The sequence below is a fragment of the Lagenorhynchus albirostris genome, chromosome 13 (genome assembly GCF_949774975.1).
Source record: "Lagenorhynchus albirostris chromosome 13, mLagAlb1.1, whole genome shotgun sequence".
Classification (NCBI taxonomy): domain Eukaryota; kingdom Metazoa; phylum Chordata; class Mammalia; order Artiodactyla; family Delphinidae; genus Lagenorhynchus; species Lagenorhynchus albirostris.
Window position 1 is genome coordinate 80,702,120 of NC_083107.1, and position 20,206 is coordinate 80,722,325.

Sequence of the window (20,206 nt, forward strand, 5' to 3'; positions counted from 1 at the left end):
TAAGATAGACTTCTTAATATCAAGGAATTCACAGGGCAAAGGGGACCAAAAAATCTGACCCTGCCGGGAGGAAAAGCCAAAGGTAAAGTGAAGTGAACACGACCCTAGGCTGGTGCCAAAGAGACCTGAGTTCTAGTCCTGCCTCGGAGAACTTCAGTAGCCTGCTCAGTGTGGTCGAGGCAATTGAACCTGTTCCTCACATTCCAAACCTCAGGCTCTTTACAATAAGATTAAATCATCCTGTCTATGAGTCAGCCCATCCCCCGCCTTGGAGGACCGCAAGAGAGTCAGACAAATGGAACACTAAAGAGCTGCTCATCTCAAGTGGTTGTTGTTAATCATTGCTCCCGTGCACGCCTCAGGCTTGGAAAGAACCTGCCTGCTGCTCTGGGAGCAGAACCCTTCAGCAACTTCACATGTTCTTCCTCGTGGGCTCTTTTTACTGAATCAAACCACTGGGAAGCTTGCATAGTAAATGGGTTGGTCCTCAGTGTCCCCTGAGGCCAGAGCTTGGAAACTTCCACCATCCTTTCCCCCTCCAAGTCTCCCTCACCTGGTCCCTTTTCCTCTGTCTTCCCCTCTGTTGGTGCAAGCCATCTGCGGCGATTTCTACACAGAAATAGATGTTTTAAGTTACTTTATTCATTACAAATAATGGCCTGGTTTTTGTCTTATTGTGAAACCAATACATATTAAAAATCGGTGGCATGGGTCTCCGTTTTTTTCTCATATGAAATCTAAGTTCTTCTCCAGTTCTGCCAATATGTCCTTTCCCATCTTCTGAATTTGAGGCTGCAGCACTCACTCCCCCTTTCATGGTTGGCCTTGCTTTGAAAGTCCTGTTTTGAGCAGAGGTCAACATTCTAAATAACCGTCCTCAATTCTCTAATGATGTGGTTCAGTTTGTCCCTACACTGTGGGAAATGAGGATGGAGGTTATGGTACGGTTCCTCCCCTCGAGATCCAGGAATACTAAGGTCTCCCACAGACCTGCAGCTGTTCTTATCATTTCAGACCCCAACACAGGCATCCTCCCCTCACCCCAAATCAGAAGGATGCACATGTCCGTAGGTCCATTCTCATTAAGAGGTCACTCTGATTACAGCTCTTCCAGGACTCATATTTCATCCTGAAGAATGTAGATCCTTTGTCATTTCTAACACCCAGGCAGAGCAAAGGATATTTAAGGACTCTGAAATAGCATGGCAGGAAATTGAGATTCACTTACTGCATATAAAGTGATCAAAAAAATCCCCTCTTTCACTATCTCTTTTCCCCTTGGGTCTGTGGTTCACAAACTGCAGAGCATAAATCGTGGAGCAAACCATGCTGGAATATCAATAAAGCCACATCAACCCAAGGCAGGAACTCAGCTTGCAGCATGAGGATTTTTTTTGTTTTTAGACATTGGTTGGCAGCCAGGTTGATAAAAGGAGAAAGCAAAGAGAATAACAGCTTTGCAGCAGCAGCAAAGGAAGTTAGGATTCAGGAAATGTTATTCATGTGCCTCTCTGTCAATTCATAAGGGATGGAGTTGCCTGTGGTAAATAATGGAAATGCCAACATGATGCCAGAGGCCACAAGACCCCAGGTCCAGGTGGCCCTCAAGGGTTATGGGTTGATTTGCACCCCTCTTAAAATTCATATGTTGAAGGCCTAACCCCTAGTGCATCAGAATGTGACCTGATTTGGAGAGAGGGTCTTTACAGAAGGATTCAAGTTAAAGTGAGGTCATTAGGGTAGGTCCTAATCCAATATGACCGGTGATGTTATAAAAGGGAAATTTATACACAGACACTCATGGAGAGAAGCTGATGGGAAGAAACATAGGGAGAAGACAGCCTTCTTACACATCAGAGAAAGCCCTGGAACAGATCTTTCCCTCATAACTCTCAGAAGGAACCAACCCAGCTGAAACCTTGATCTCAGACCTCCAACCTCCAAAACTGTGAGATAATGAATGTGTGTTGTTTAAACCACTCAGTTTGTGGTATTTCATTGTGGAAGGCCTATCCAACGAGTATACCAAGCTTCCAGAAATGACAGAAAAGGAACGAGAGAGCTGCTGTCTTCTGCAGATGTCACCTACATTAACTCCCCAGTCATTACAGATTCTTTCTTTAATTGCCCCCACTCTTTTTCATTTTTCAAACAATTTTGCCTACCTGTAAAAGTGCATGTATAAAATAATAACCAATTTTTTATTATCATTCTACAATAATCAAAGAGAAAACTGCCATCAGAGCATCTGATCAACATGAAGAGAAACTGTGACCATCTTGAAATAATACGATTTCACTTAAAGACAAAAACACATGAAATTGACTAAGTTTGAATAGATTCCTCATGGGTAAGTGTAGCAATTCCAACAGGCTTTCAGAAATGTGGGAAATACTTCATGAATCTCCTTCCTTCTCCCCACTACCGTATATGACCTTCATGGGCACCAGGTGGAATTAAGAATCTAGGCCTGAGGAAGACAAATATCATATGAGATTGCTTATATGTGGAATCTAAAAAAAAAAAAAAAAAGATGCAAATGAACTTATTTACAAAACAGAAATAGACCCACAGATATAGAAAGCAAAGTAATGGTTACCAAAGATGAAAGGGATAGGGAGGGACAAATTAAGAGTATGGGATTAACTTATACACACTACTGTATGCAAAGTAGGTAACCAACAAGGTCCTACTGTATAGGACAGTGAGCTCTATTCAATAATTTGTAATAACCTTTAAGGGAAAATAATCTGAAAAAGAATATATATATATATAAAACTAAATCGCTTTGCTATACACCTAAAACTAACACAACATTGTAAATCAACCACACTACAATATAAAAGAATTTTTTAATAAAAAAATGTTTTTAAAGAACTAGGCTTATGTTTCTCAAGGGCTAGTGGAAGACATGTACAGAATTAAAAGCCCAATAGGTTATTTTCATAAGCCACTGTCACCACTCCCACACCCCAGCTCAAGAACACGAATTTCTTCCCATTATTTTTTTGAGAGATGCCACCACTAAGTCAATGTTTCAAGAACCATATATGAAACTCATACTGTGAGCTCAAGATGTGCCAGACATCAGATGATTTCATAAAATACAGTCTTTTCCCTAAGTAGCACCACATCCTGTGAAAGATTCAGACATTGAAACAGGCAATGACACTGCTGGGCTGTGTGTGAAGTGAACGCCAAGGAAGGACTTAGAGTCAGACTCAGGGAGTCAGCAAGCTCTTCTGAGAAGTGCCTTCTTTTTTGTTGTTGTTGTTTTTAACACCTTTATTGGAGTATAATTGCTTTACAATGGTGTGTTAGTTGCTGCTGTATCAGCTCTACATATACATATAGCCCCATATGTCCTCCCTCTTGCGTCTCCCTCCCTCCCACCCTCCCTATCCCACCCCTCTAGGTGGTCACAAAGCACCGAGCTGATCTCCCTGTGCTATGTGGCCGCTTCCCACTAGCCATCCATTTTACGTTTGGTGGTGTATAGATGTCAATGCCACTCTGAGAAGTACCTTCTAAGCAGAGTTAGCCAGGCAATAGCAAGGCAAAGAGGATGGGATGAGCAAAGACACAGGGAGGTGGAGCACGTGTGTGCAGGCATGCGTGAGAGAGAGAGAGAGAGAGAGAGAGAGAGAGAGAGCACATGTGTGCCCACATGATACAGGCACGGTGGGAATGGGAGAAAGAGTAGACTTGTGTCTAGGGGACAACAGTGATTGACTATAAAGAGCTTGAACTGATGGAAAGCCACGTGTGATGTGCTGAGGAGCATGACATGAAACCGGACCAGATTGTGGAGGGCTCTTTAGGTCCATCTAGCGAGATCAAGTGGTGGACACAAGGCCACTGGGCTAGTTACCAGAGATACGTGGAGTCTTCTTTCTCCCAGTTCAATGCTACCTCCACTAAGTAACAATGGCTTACGGGTATTAGTAGTCATGGTGAGACATTACATGCATTAAACCATTTAACCTTTACCACAATCCAATAAAATAATTATCCTTATTACTAACCCCACTTCTATGATAAAAACCATGAGGCGTGGGGAGTTTGAGTATTGCTCAAAGTCACATAGCTGACAAGTAATATTAGCTGTCTTAGTCATTATTTCATGGTTCCTCTGTACTATCTTCTATGATGACAGTACGTACAGAAAAAGGTCAGCTTTTATGATATATTTGAAATAGCGGGAAAATATATACAAGCAACCTTGCAAGACATAAGTTGATCTTTATTGAGGAGAAGAGTACCATTTTATCCACTTATTTCTCAATATGGTGAGAATTTACACTAATTTCAGGGATGTCTAACATTCGTCTTCAGTGGAAATAGCAAACCAGAATCCAAAATGATTCCTCTCTCACTTTAGCCTTCCAACTCCCACAGTCCAACATCCAGAGGAGCATTTTGGTCGGATGTCATTTATATGCCCATGCATCTACTTTGAAAACTTCAAATATATCAATTGCGCAGTCACATATAAAGGGGTTCTTTTAAGAAGGAAACGTGATTTGAGAAAAAGAAGACTAATCTGCAACACCTTTCTGGATTGATAAGCATCAGTTGTTAGAAAAGCTAGGGTTGGGCAGAGGGATTACACTTTAAATGCTATTGTGAGCTCTAATTCCCTGCTGTGCTGTATCAGGGCTGTGGTGGAATGCATAAATATACTATATTGGAATAATGACTTCCAAAGAATTAATCAAGATAAAAAAACGGTCATCACTGTTTTTAACACAATGCAGAAACTTATATGTGTTCCAGGCTTGATGCTCTGTGAGGTGGAGAGAACACAAGAGAGTGTATTCCTTTCTTGATGTACAGCCATGTGGAGGAAAGCAAAAACCGAGAGGACAAATAAGATGTTGGCTCGACCGAGGCAAGGCAGAGTGGAACAGAAGAAACTACAAGGGTAGTGAGCAAAGACTGGAGCGTTCAAAGTGCAGAGCAGTGACAGAAGTGGAGATCGTTTCTAGAAGACTGATTGACTTGGCATCGGTGTTTAAGGTGTTATTGCAAGTACAGAGCTGGAAGCTGTGGGGAAGAATAAAAGGCTGTGGTGGTCTCCTGAGAATTGGCCAGGGTCGGGTGTTGGGTCTTTATAAAGAAAAAGGCTGTCTCTGTCTGGAGAGCATCACAGAAGTTCTCAGAGGGAGTCAGTGTGTCCTCCCAGTTAAAGCCCAGCTGTGTCAACCCTCCTGCATTCAAATCTATGGACCACTTAATGTTTGGGCTCAAGCAATTACGTCACCTCTATAGGCTCTCGCGTCCTCATCTGTACATTTATAATAAATCATAGTCCTGATTTGATGGAGATTTGTGAACAGCAAGTGATATAATTTCTATAAAACTCTTAGCACAGCCCGTCCCGGAGTTAATACTCTTCAGATATCAGCCATGATTATTATTATTTGAAGAGCTGACATTTGAGCCAGGCTATGAAAGATGAAGAGTATTTTGCTAGGTGGAAAAAGGGTGGGGGAGGACATTCCAAGGAGCCAGATTAACATCGGAATTGATTTTCCAGGCCAAGAAGAAAAGTACCTCTTTTGTGAAAAGTTCCTTTTTTTAGCTTGACTGTTAGCAAAAGCAAGCCAAGAGTTTCACATGGGAAATGGGATCTGAAACTCCACCTTTCATTCTGAAATTCAGGAGATCTAAGCTTGCATTTTATTATTCTCAGTCGTTAGTCTCTTCTTTTCCTTAACCTCCGTTCCACCCAACCCCAAGTGCTTTGCTAAAGCACTTTGCTCTCAGGCCAAGAAATGAATAAATTATTTTGGAGCATAAAGGATTGAGATAGGGATGCTGGTAAATGAAAATAGAAGCTATTGAAGTTGATCAGCCCTTTGGTCATTTTGTTTGTCGAGCATGTATTGGGTTTCTACTCTGTGCCAAGCATTATGCTGGATGCAGAGGGTATAAAGGTACTTACATCATCGTTCCTGTCCTTGAGGGGCTCTGACTAGTGAGAGAGAAGGGCAGGTAACCAGACATTTCAATTTCAAAGGACAGAGGGAAGAATCAATGTAGACGGTAACAATAAGCTCAGCCCAGAGGGGTAACGATAAGCCCAGCCCAGAGGGCAGAGGGGGAAAGTCACATGATATTTAAAATCAATATTAATAACCTTTAAATCCCCCTCTTGAAAGAGTGTTGGAGTTACGACCATGTAAGATGGAGCTGTTCGCAGGTATCAGCTGGCTTGTGCTAGCAAGTGTTCATAATGCAGCCCAATATATAAGCTATAGAGAGCTTCTTTTCAACTGAAAGCCACACCCGTTAGAACCTTTTCCTCCCATCCTGTGTTTCACACTTTCAATTTCCTCCTTCTGAAAGATAAGATTTAATCAGGGCTGAATTAAATTAGAAATGTTAATGCTGAGATAATTACCACTACTTTTGGAAGAATTATCTTTAATAACACATTTCATTCATCAACCCTAAATGCAGTTTTGATCCTACCGTCTCCTGACGTGAGGAAGTGCTGCATTTTCATACTGAATTGGAGCTTTCAGGCATTCATCACACACCAAAGGCTTGTATCTGGCATAGAAAATGATGTCCAGCCACTTCTCATTTGAGTGCGAAAATTCAATGTGCAGATGCACAGCTGCTCAAAGATTCTTTGACTTTAATGAAGATGATTCAGAGAGCTGGAGGTAGGAAGGACAGATTCTGAGGGTGTTGTCAGTCAGGGAAAGCAGCAGAAGAAATTTCAGTTAGGTCTCTTGAGCTGTCTCCATGGGACAAGTCACCTGGGACAACATTTTTCCATTCAGTCTTACTGACTCTTTTCCAAGTTGGAATGTAACGCGCACAAGCACAGAAGGCAGAATCAGACAGACTTGCCCCCTGGCCCGCACCCACCAGCTCTGACATTACTAGAATATATGTTGGCTAAATTCCTTAAAACCATAATTTTCTCATCTGTAAAGTGGGTTAATAAAAGCTATCCTAAAAGGTTGTCATTATGATAACATAAAGAAATAATTCCCTGACTGCCAAAAACACTAAGAAATAAAGTAAGTGACTAGCAAACACTGCTATTATTTCCTTATTTATTCCCATGATAGGTTGAGAGCAGGATCCATGCCTCACACTTCTGGATGCCCTGTGCTCTAATACAGCAGGGGCTTGGTGACATTTGAACAGTTGTGAGCATCTGTATCTGTTAACTCATTTAGTACATTTCAAAAGCACTTTGTTTTAGAAATTTTAATAATGTTTACAGTGAAAGAACAACGACTACAAGTAGGCAAGGAGTATACAAAAGAGTATACAAAACGATCTTAGTCAAAGATGGTTTCCATTGCAAGAACAGAAACCTACTGAGGGAGTTCCCTGGTGGCCTAGTGATTAAGATTCTAGGCTTCCACTGTCGTGGCCTGGGTTCAATCCCTGGTCGGGGAACTGAGATCCCACAGACCATGAAGCATGGCCAAAATAAATAAGTAAATAAATAAATAATAAAATAAAGACGCCTACTGAAACTAACATAAGCAAAATTCTGAGTTTATTATCAGGGTGACAGAAGAGTCTCAGAGGATCCAGTGGGGACACAGGGCTACCCACTGACTACGGCAGCGGATTCCAGGGCTTTGCCCCCCTGATCCCTTCCACAGGATACAATGACTATGCTCTCCAAACCCATGACCTTGGTAGAGGGTTAGAAATTGCTTCTGTGTTTACTGACCTTATCTGTCTCACCAGGGAAGGCTTTTCATGATTTCCTTTTGATTTTGCAGGTTTAAATACTTGAGAATCAAGTTTTGGTAAGTGAGCATGATGACCCAATAGAGTGCTCATCACTTCACTTTTGGAAACTGATGACCAAACTGTAACAGAGAGTCCAATACACTGGACAAAGGTGCTCTGCTAGAAAACAAATGGCACAAATAAAATTAAAAATTTAAAGGGCTCTGAGGAAAGTATTCTTCATTGTCAGCTTTTTTTAATTTTTTTTATTTTTTTTTAGCACTTTGAATATAACATCCCACTCTCTTCTGGACTACAAGGTTTCTGGTGAGAAATTTTCTGATAGCTTTACCAGGATTACCTTGTATGTGATGAGTCTTTTTTTCTCTTGCTGCTTTCAAAATTATTTGTCTTTGACTTCTGAGAGCCTGATTATAATGTGCCTCAGAGAAGATCTCTGTTTGGGAGTCTTTGAACTTCATGTACCTGGATGGCTGTAACTCTCCCCAGATTTGGGAGATTATTACTTTAAGTTTTCTGTTTCTTTCCTTCCCTATTTTCCTTCTGGTACTCCCATAATGCAGATATTGTTTCACTTTGTGATACCCCATACTACATATATGCTTTTTTTCACTCTTTTTCATTCTAATTTCTTTTTTCTCCTCAAACTACATAATATCAAGATATATGTCTTCAAGTTGCCGGATTCTTTCTTCTGCCCAATAGAGCCTGATGTTGAAGCTCTCTATCATATTTTTCATTTAATTAATTGTATTTTTTAGCTCCAGAATTTCTGTTTGCATCTTTCTTATGATTTGTATCCCTTTAATTTTTCATTTTGCTCATGTATTATTTTCCTGAGTTCATTGAGTTGTCTATCTGTATTCTCTTGATTCTTGCTGAGCTGCCTTAAAATAATTATTTTGAATTCTTTTTCAGGTAACCTGAAGATCTCCATTTCTTTGGAGGTAGTTACTAGAAAATTATTATGTTTCTTTTTTGGTGTTATGTCTTACTTTGGTAACACCTTACTTTTGTAAGGTGTTATGGTCCTTACTTTTTCATGTTTCTGATGGCTTTACATTGATGTCTGTGCATTTGAGGGTGCAGTCACCTTTTTAAACTTTTGGACGGGCTTCAGTGGGGAAAGACTTTCACCTGAAGGTGGATGCAAGGGCACTGACTAAAAGGGTTGCCGTGTCTTTGGTTCCCAGGAAGGCACAACCATGTAGTTTCCATGCAGCTCTGTCAGCCAAGGTCAATATCAGCACAGCTAAATTCAAGATACATGAAATGAGATATTGATAGACAAATAATTACCATTCTGTAAAATAAATAATACAGCAATATAGGCAGTGATGTGAAAAACATAAATGAGATAGCTAATAATTGTATATTAGAGGTTTTTCTGACCGGATAACTTCTAAGAAGATTTCTGAAACCTGAATAGGTAATTCTATAACAACTTAAATACAATCATCTATATAAGTCCTCAGTTGTATCAAAAGCAGAAACACTTTGATGAGTGTTAAAAAACAGTTTTCATCTGTAGTTTATATATACATACATTCAGTTCTCAAACAAACATGTTGTAACTGTTCATTATCTGCCAAGTACAAGACCATAAGACATGGTCCTGCCTCCAAGAAGTTCATATTCTAGGAAGGGAGACAGAGAAGTCAATTGAACAACATAACAATACGATATATGCTGAGAAAGATGTATGTACAAGTTGTATGTACAGGGAAGGAAATAGGTTTAGACTATGGAGGTCAACATAGCATAATCTTCTAAACACATTGAAATATGGGCAATATGCTACATTAGTATTTTACAGAATTACAATACACTGTAAGATACTACAGTAGGAGATACTGTCACACAAACCTCGGTTACAGTCCCAGCTCTCCTGCTTACCAGCTGTATGATTTTAACTGAGATTTAACCTCTTTTAGCCCCAATTTCCTCAGCTGTAAACTAGGAAAAGAATAAATCACCTCACAGAATCAATCGAGGTAGTGAGGTACAATTTATTAGAAAACACTCAGTAGATTTTAGCTATTATTTTTATTGTTGCTGTTAATAACAACTTGTCTACCAATTAACTTAATTCAAAATGAAAAGAAATATTGACTAACTGGCAACCATCCAGCATACTACCTTGTTGTCATCAGAGTAACGTAAAGGATCAATGTTGGGTCCTTTGAGATCCTAAGGGAGATCTCATCTCTGTTGCATTCTTATGCTACAGAGCAGGAATACAGACATAATCAAAGTAAATCTGACAGTAGTTTTAGCACAGAGAAACAGCTGGCATCCAAAGGAATCCTTGTTTGCCAAAGTGACTCCTCCCTGTCGAAGCACCTGACACATGACCTATACACAGAAAGTCCTCAATAAATTCTTGCCAACTGGATGAATGAATAAACAAATGAAAAAGAGAGGGCATGAATGAACAAGTTTATGAATAAGTCTTTTCCTCTCGGGCAAGTTTCCGAAACTGAACAAACCATTCAGAGTGAAATCTTCACCATTCTTCAAAGTAAGAACCTCCAGCACATACTAAGTCCTGTCATCTCAAGTAAGGGGCTTCCATATACATTATCTTTGTTCACTTTCTCAACAATCCTTTGGATGGTATTTGCCCCCATTTTACAAGTTTGGAAATGGAAGTCCAGAGTGATGCCGTGTCTTATCCAAGAATTAAACTGCTGAGTTGGCAGAGTTTGAAGCCATCTAAGTGCATTCTCTGTTTAGCGATGCAGCTCTTAGGAAAGCTGTGAACTCAAAACCTCTCCACTAAAAGTGCCCCTCTTTTACTTTCACTTTTCTCATTTAAGGCTCAACTGTCTACCAGTCACCTCTTCTAGAAACTAGGGCATCAAATGAGACTCTACATTCTCCCCCCACTGCCTTTTATTTCCAGTGAATTACCAATAGCCACCAATCCCCCCATCCTAAAAATCTCAAATATTTCCTCCATCCTCCAGCCTGCATGCTACTCCCTTCATTCAGCCCACTGTCTTCTTTCCCCTCATCTAAGTTAATTGCCTTACAACTGATGTGGAGCCTTCTAGCTCCTGGATCTTAAATCCATCCTCCAAACAGCAGTCACAATGGTCTTTATGGAACACATGAGTGATCACCTCACTCACCTGTTTCCTGTTCTTCAATCACTCCTTTTTTCATGCATGAAAAATGTGCATGACATATGAAGCTCGTCATTTTCTGATTCTTCCCAATATGTCCATCTTCATCCCCTAATATTGCTCTACCCTCACCATCACACAGTGCTTACCATATGTCAACACTAGGTGTCAAGAACTGTTCTAAGAGCTTTACATACAATAACTCCTTCAATCTCATAACAAAGCTATGATATAGTTGCTGTATTAGACTGTGAAATCTATAGGAGAAGAACGTGCGTGACCATATCTTATTCAACTATCCATTTCCAATGCCTAGCACAGGCCGTTGTCCATAGTATATACTCAGTGAACATTTGCTAGACGGGTGGATGGATGGATGGATGGATGGATGAATTTAATATGAGGCAAAGGTGTCTAATGCTGATACTAAAAATAATCTAAAATTAGATACTACAGCAACACTGGGCCCAGCTAATCAGAACTCTATACTTTTCCTCTCTTCCAGTTTGAAATCTCTAAATCAATCACATTTTCAACAGGCTGGTTAAAATATAGATTTATAAAAACTCCAGAAATTAAAAATGATAAACTGATGGTGAATGAAAGTAAAATATTGCTTGTTCTCTCCTTTCCCAAAATCTTGTGAAGTCTTGCCAAGTAACCCAATGAGAAGACCACCGTCAGTCGTGAAGTCTATGTGTCCAGCCACTTGCATTCAACCAAGACCAGGGAAGGTAAACTTACCGTAAAGAATAGCTGTTCTAGAATCTTTCAGTAACTGAGCTGTTTTGCATTTCCCCTTCAACATGAACTGATGCTAATTGGGAGAAAAATCAACTTCTGTTTTGTACTCTAATGGGAGGATAAAAGTTATACAACCATGTATTCCACTGATTAGAAATTCCTGCGCATTTTCTGCTCCACGCTAGCCATTTGGTAGCATTTTAATTTAACTTTCCACTTGCATGTTCCCCATTAATATTTATGAAATGATTACTAACTGCAGCTCAGTCTTTGAAAACTGGATTTGAGGCATTCGGCAAAATACATTTGCTAGTAGTTGTGAACAAATAATGCTATAACGAGCTGTTGTGAGGCTTTCTTTTCTTAATGTATCTCTTTTTTTCCCTAAAGCTAAGATAATTAAAAAGCAGTGTGGGCCTAATAGGCAGGTAGAAATTTTAATAGTTACATAAAACATTGTATATTACAGGAATCCTTAGACTAAGTCTAATTCCTGACTTGGAGTAGAATCTGCAGTGTCTCAAATGCCCATGAGATAAAGACAAAGCTTTATTCTCAGGACCTACACGAACCCCATAATAACAGCTAGGATGCTTAATGACATGTATAGTTGAGAAGTTCTTTTTCACATGTTTTTTATTTTATCCTCACAACCATTCCATGAGTTGGGTGTTACCATTTTTGTTTTACAAATTAAAGATTTTTAGGTTTAAGTAGTGTTTTTTATTTAAGAAATACTGTTCGAATGGCAGCCCTGTGCCAAAGTCTGCATCCAATTCTTTCATCTACAGGGTACATGTTGCAGCCTGTCCATCCAGGAGCTCACGATCTCTGCAGGATCAAGACACCCCAGTAAACAGATCACTGCAATATGGTGAGGGCAAAGATTGACTACAGTAGAGGTCTGTGCAAGGTACGGTATAAAACCAAAGAAGAACGAATCAAAACTGAAATGGGGAGCAAGGAGAGGGGCTCTGGAAAGTCAAGAAAGTTTTGAAGCTAAATCCTGAGGACTATTAAGCCAATACAGCACAAAGGCATAAGCACTTATCCGGGAATAGCATATTACCTGATTCAGGACAGCAGAGAGAGTTAGGAGAGGCTGCTTGGAAAAGGAGGCAAGAACCAGATCCCAAAGGGCCTTCTGCTGGGTTCAAGTTTCATTGTTTCACTGATACAGGATCATTAAAAAAAAACTAAGCAGGGCAATGAAATGACAGAATATGTGGGCTGGGTGGGTTATTTAGCACCAAGGACTGACTAAATCAGAGATTAGGGGACCAGAGGCCAGCAGACCAGGTAGAAGTTCAGGGAAAGAGTGATGAGGGCTTGAACTTGGCCATGGGGCAGGGACAGTGGGAATAAATGTCAAACCGCCAGAAATTGGCCAAGCCCGTTATTGGTCCAAATGTTGTATCTCTAAATGCCATGCCCTGCACACCACACTTCACTGTCTTTGTAAGACAGGCTTTAACAACCATCTTTTACAGGCACAAAGAAACCAATGAGACAGCATCAGAGCAGGATGAGACCCCCACTGGATATCAAAGCTGAATGACTATGTCTATAATGAGGCAGTGTTATATTGATCAGAATCTATCTCAATAATCTTCCATGTGCAAGGCTGGCTTTTAGCAAAATCGGAAGAGGTGAGCCCTTTGGCTTTCTCATCTCCTTCCTCTCTGTATGAACAAGAACACTTTCACTGACAGCAGCTTAAAATGTAACCTCACTCCAAGGTGTACTGCCATGAAGAGCACTTGAATATTCAAGTTGAAGAGATTTCATCTCCAATGGTGGAAATCCTGGAGCTTTTAGGGATACTGGGGAGATTGGGGGCCACACTAGGGAGACTTGGTCATGCACTGTTCTTCCTGTTTGTATTAATCCCCACCTCTGTGGTACATGAGGGCTTCCAGAACAACTCCTTCACTCCCATGAGCCCAGTTCTTCCTTCCCCTGGCTTGGGCTATTTGAGATTCATAGCTCTATATTATTATGTCCCCTAGAAGTTTGCAGGTAAAATATTATTTTATTTGAGACACAAATTCATGGAGTCCTTCCCAATATTATTAGTGGATATTGATTAAACAGATTTGTACAGGGGCTAGTTGGCTAAAAGGAAAGAGAACATTGGTAGCAAGGGGGGAAGGACTTATGGAAAGAAAGAGTTTATTATTCAAGTTGCAGGCATTGTTGAGGTGGCACTGTTTGACAAAAGGTAGAGCCTCATTCACACACACACACACACATATACAAACATGCATACACACACACACACACACACATGCACATACACTGCAAGTAGGAAGGCACTGGATGAATCACTCATTTGTTGATGACTTTCCATTACAAAGATACTTGTTTTTATGGTGGCCATATTTTTCAAACCAAAATCAAAACTCATGTCGTAAAATACTTTCCCTTTTATTATTTTTAGTAAAATAAATCTATTTGGTAAAACCCGAGTGGTCATTACAGTTTAGTTCACCTGAATCCCAGATGAACAGTGGGTTTTACTACCCCAATCCCCTCCTTTCTTCCTTAACAGGACTTGCCTCCCATTTAACCCAAATGATCATAGCTCTTTGGTAAAAATGCCTATTCTCTCTTCCTCCTCAAAGCCCTTGTTTCTATTCTACTCTGTCTTCTTTTAATGCAGTGGAAAGGCATAATGCAAACTGCATGAGATCAGGAATCGGACGGATCTGAGACTGAATTCCAGCCCTGATAATTACACATTCTGTGACGCAGGGCAAGTTCTTCCACATTTTTGAGCCTTGGGTTTCTCATCTGTGAAATGTGGATAACAGAGCCCCCATGAAGCTGCAGAGACATTGTAAGCGCTAATAAATATTTGCCCTCATTCTCTCTCTTTTACCTTCATTTTCACAACCTTGGAAGTCTTAGTACCATTGTTTCAATTCCTGTGTTCTTCCTAATGTTGCTGTAGCCCTTTGTGCTGCTTTTCCATCAATGATATTTTCCAAACACACTTCAAGATCCAGTTCCAAAATGACTCCAGTCCTATAAGAGATGTCATATGATTTTCTCTTTTTAATATAAGCAAATATAACGTCAGAATCCCATGGACTATTTCAGATGAAAATACAGCATTCCACAGGAGGCAAGAGTTCATTTTATTTGTTGTTTTTTTTTTTAAACTCAATGTTTCTACATCTCTGTAGTTTCTCTGAAATCAATAAAGCAAAACCCATTATTTTCAATGCTTATTTTGGTGCCAATAAAAGAGAAATAAGTATATTAATGTTGCAACTTAAAATATTCACAGTAAGGAAAGCAACACTGATCATTTTTCATTTATGCATTTTGAAGCAGTGGGTCTGAAGTGGTAATATACTTATGAGCTGCTCAAGAATGAACGCAATTATTAACTGGGCAGCATGAAAGAGAATTGATTACCTGAAGAGCTCTTTTCTATTCTTCAGCACCTTGTAAACACTTAAAAAAAAAATACTTTTACCTTAAAGGTGACTCAGTTCGGTTCAACTAACATAGAGACTAAACTAAATATTTTGCTTGTTAGAAAAACCACATGTTCTTCTCCTCACCCCTTCTTTCCCGAGCTAATGCTTTGCTATTCTTCAAGAGCTAGTCCAGGTGTCTAGCTGCTGTCTCCTCCAAGAGTCTTTCTCTGATCTTCGCAGCTGGGTTAAATGCTGCTGCTCTCACCCAGGAGGCTGTGTGCTGGTTATTGTCACAGCACTGCTGCAGTACAACAGAGTTCCCTATTTCTTCACTTGTCACCCCAATAAATGTGACCTCCTTAAGGAGAGGGATCATTTATTTTATGCTACATCCACAGCACTTAGTCCAGTGTCTGGCCCATATAGGCATTCACTAAATGTTAAACAAACCAATAAATGGATGAGTCAATAATGCATCAAAGAATGAGTTGAAGAGTCCGTTTAATCAAGCGTTTTAGCCAAAGATACACAGAAGGCATCCATTGAACTAGTGCCAGCGAACACATAACTAACTAGAACAAGATGCTGAATGACAGAGAGTTTAGAAATCCTATAGAGATGACTTTCAGTACTATTTGCAGACCTATGCTTCCATTAGCAGCTGCTATAATGTGCTTCTTGCACTTAAATAATAATAATAATAATGTATTATAATATTTCTATACATTTGTCCAAAGCTTTACATTTACAAATAATTTTCAAATATGTCATCTCACATAATTTTTCCCATTTTGCAGAAAAGGAACAGAGCTGAGAAGCTATAGAACTTTCCCCGGGAAGTAGTTCTGTGGTCTTCCAAACTCTTTATGACGCCAGGGTTGATACTGGTCTAACACCCCACTGGAGGCTGACAGTGCTGTTTGTGATTATTACTAGATTGAATTCTGTGGTAAGACACACATGTTTTTCTGACAGTTGATGACAAAGAGTAAATTTGTCAAAAATAAATTAACCAAAATGATGGTTTCTCAGGCAAAATCTTCTTCATGCAATGATTTTTGTACACAAAGGGCCAGTATTCAAACTTTTTATTAATCTTTTAGCATTTTAATCCATTTCTCAGAAAGTATTTTACTTTTTCATTAATTCCGTATATCTTTTATATTGTTGTAGAATTTATTCTTATTTTTTACACTTTTCCTTTTTTATTTCTAATTTACCTCCAGATAACTATGCTAACCTTCACTTTTCTAAAAATTGCATGACATTTCTAATTTTCATCTAAATGAAAAATTTTCAAAAGTAGATGCTGAGAATCACAACTTCAAATGCTGATAATTTCTTAGCACTCCACACTGACTTTTTAAAATCTATCTTAAAGTAATTTGTCCATTCTCTAAGCTCTTTTACTAAAATGAATTTTAATTTAAAGAAGATATGGTATGTGTGTGTATATATATATATATATATATATATATATACACACACAATGGAATATTACTCAGCCATAAAAGAGAATGAAATAACATCATTTGCAGCAACATGGATGGACCGAGAGAGTATCATACTAAGTGAAGTCAGACAGAGAAAGACATCATATGATATCACTTATATGTGGTATGCAAAACAAAAAAGAGAGAGAAAAAGTACAAATGAACTTATTTACAGAACAGAAACAGACCCACAGACATAGAAAATAAACTTATGGTTACCAAAGGGGAAAGGGCGGGAAGGTTATATCAGGAGTTTGGGATTAACATATACACACTACTATATATAAAATCGATAACCAACAAGAACCTATAGTATAGCACAGGGAACTATACTCAATCTTTTTTAATAACCTATAAGGAAAAAGAATCTGAAAAAGAATATGTATCTGGTCCCTGAACTGTAGACCTGAAACTAACACAACATTATAAATCAACTAAAAATGCTACAGATGAACCAGTTTGCAAGGCAGAAATAGAGACACAGATGTAGAGAACAAACCTATGGACACCAAGCGGGGAAAGTGGCCGGGGTGGTAGTGGTGTGATGAATTGGGCAATTGGGACTGACATATATACACTAATATGTATAAAATGGATAACTAATAAGAACCTGCTGTATAAAAAAATAAATAAAATAAAATGTAAAGCTTCAAAAAAAATAAAATAAATCAACTATACTTCAGTTAAAAAATAAATTTTTAAAAAATAAAATTTATCAGATATAATGCCTATTTCACTTCTTTTGTTTTCACCACATTAAACTGTGTTTATTTTATATTCAACTAAATGTGAACGTAAATTTTGCTACCACTTTCAGAATTAGAGCCTAGTCTGAACATAGAGCAAGCTGAGAACTGATTGGTTTGGTTTGGAATCTAGTTCACCAAATTCAAATGAGATAAATCCAAAGAGTCAAGGTCAGGCAGGTAAAAGGTAAGGACAGACAGAAGATAAGGACAGTGGAGCCCAGGTCTAGAGTACTGATCAAGTTGGCCATTGACATACTGCATCAGGGTAACCAGGCCCTGTAGTTCGGAAGGGGGAGGGGGTCCCATTCCACATGCTCAGGGCACATGGAAAATGGGCGCCAAGCTCTCAAGGAAGCTTGTGCACCAGGCCCCGTGGCTCTCTCAAAGGGTTAACAATTATCTCATGCAGTTAATGTACCCATGCATGTAACAATTTATCATTTTCCACACATATTCTTTACTGGCATCTCATTTGCTTTGAAACCAACTTCTGGGGAGGAGAGAGTAAGTATGACTGGTTGCATATACCAGATCTGACCATGCCAAGCTCTTTGAGATGTTCCAACCAGTGACATTCTTTAGTTGATTTTCCTCTCTTTGCAAATGTAAAGGCCTCTCATGGCTAAGAAAAGCAAATACGGCAGCTGCCCTGTGCTCAACCCCCTCACTAGGTAATATAGAATTTTCAAAGTAAAATTATTGATTAACATTTTCTGTCACTTTGCATATCTTATCTCATTAATCACCAAAGTCTTGGTTGCATTTGTTTGTTTAAGCCTTACACATAATTTCAGAGTACGGAGAATAATGTAATGAACATGGCATCAGAATTCTGCCCTTATGAAGATCACCGTCTAACAGGGGAAACAGACCGTTAATAATTAAATACACAGATACGTGATGTGAAATTGCCAGAAGAATGGTTATGCCCATGTCATGTGAATGGGCAGCAGAATGTTGGGATCCTCTTTCAGGTTGCTAGCGTTCTTTTTCTGACTGTTGCCCCATTATTATCTTCCACTTTCTGAAAGCTCCTGGCTTTGTGAACTCACAGCAGCAAACCATGAATGATAGATGAGAAGAAACAATCTATCCTTTCCAACTATTAAACTGTGAGAGTTCTGACAACGTCCCACTTTCCCAGACAAGCCCAGTTATTCACAAGAGTACCAAAACACAAAGATGTTAGTTTGGAAAATGAAATTATTTCAAAAAGGGTGAAGGAAGAAAATAAAGAGAGAAAGGGAGAATTAGAAAGAGAAATAAACAATTTATATTGCAAAGGGGATTTTTTTTTTCCTTCCACGTTTTCAACCTTTTTATCTACAAGGGACCTGAGAATAAAAATTGTTTATACACACACACACACACACACACACACACACACACACACACACACACACACACCCCACCTGCTCTATCTTCTTTACCTGCTATGTGATTTTTTAAAAAAACTGGTCTATTTTACTTTCCACTGTGGTCATTTCAATGCAAACCAACGTCATGATGGAATAATAACAATTTCCTAGTCAGAGAAAACAACACACAACTCAACCATCCTGACTTATACCTACATAAGCCTCTTGAGACTGCTCCTGGCTCTGGCAACTCTGAGCCTTTCCTGTGGCTTTTGTCCTGGGCTTGTTATTAAAGGAACGTGGAGGGATGGGATGGGAGAGGGGTCAGGGAGCTTCAAGGGAGCTGGACTGCCGGACCCAAAACCAACTCCCTCCCCTCCACACAGAGAGACACAGAGTTCAGAGTTTTGTCTTAATTCCTGCTTTGCCATTTATTTAAACTCTGTGAGCCCAATTTTTGTTTACCAGTAAATTGGGGGAAGTAATACCAGCTTAAAGTCTCATGTTAAGGATTAGCTATACTATATGCAAAGCATACAATGTCTGAAACATAATGACATGAAATAAACATTAGATATTAAATCAGGTTTTTTAATATTCAAAATTAGAGATTCAATCTTCCATGATTAAGGATATTAGTTATAGTTTCAGTTATTCCAATAAGTGCCTTTTCTTGGTTATTACACTTAATTTTTTTCTATAAAATGAGTGTTGTAACTCTAGTGTCTGAAAATGAAGTAATAGGTTAGCCAACAGTAAAAAAAAAGAGAGAGAGACAGAGATAATATTCTCTTATTTCTTTTTGATTAATATCATCAATCAAAATGATATCTTTAATGGAAAATGATTCAGAGAAATCAGCTCGTGTTGCAATATGAAAGGCGTTCTAGCACTGAGGAAAGAGTCCAGGTCTGGGAGCCAGGCAGACGTGACTTTAATTCTAGAACTTGTCCTTTCATTATCATTTAAATTTTGCACTTGAGCAAGTTATTTAGACTTTCACTTTCGTTGGATTCAAAAAAACCATTGATTCAGATCCTAGAACTGTTTTGAAGGTGAGAGAAACTGTGATAATAGTATAAATTCTAGGAGCTAAAATTTCTTCGTCTGTTAAATGGACGTCATAAAAGCCACCATCATCTTTTGCCGGGACACCTAGAACAGCTCCCTCTGTTTTCACTCTTTCTCCTATTCCTACCCTGCTCCCCCCCATTCATCTGTTGTCTCCACAAGATCCAGACAATCTGCTGAAACATGTAAGTTGCAGATCAGGGTGCTCCTCTGCTCAGACTTTACCTGTAGCCTCCTAGCGCAGGTAAAGCAAAATTCAGAATTCTGAGCATGGCCATGAGGCTGCACGGTCTACCCCCCAGACACATCTCCCCTCCCTGTCCCTTTGCTCTATGTTATCCAGACACACTTGACACACTGGTCCTCCCTTCTCCAAACAAGCCGAGCTTTTTTTCTACCTCAGGACCTTTGCACTTGCTATTCTCTGTGCCTTTTCCCCCAGACTATTTATGGCTTAATTTTTCCCTTCAAAAGATTTCCCTTCAAATGTCATCTCTAAAAAGA

General features: G+C 39.2%; 1 long non-coding RNA gene across 1 annotated transcript in view; it reads left to right on the plus strand.

Moving 5' to 3' along the window:
* The window catches only part of LOC132531819 (uncharacterized), a 28,094-nt gene extending 13,653 nt beyond the window's left edge, over positions 1-14,441 (plus strand). Inside the window, exons 2-5 of the long non-coding RNA XR_009544234.1 lie at positions 8,650-8,678; positions 11,508-11,593; positions 12,395-12,477; positions 14,266-14,441. This is a non-coding gene — a long non-coding RNA (uncharacterized LOC132531819). The remainder of the gene's footprint in view (positions 1-8,649; positions 8,679-11,507; positions 11,594-12,394; positions 12,478-14,265) is intronic.
* Positions 14,442-20,206: the final 5,765 nt, after the last annotated feature.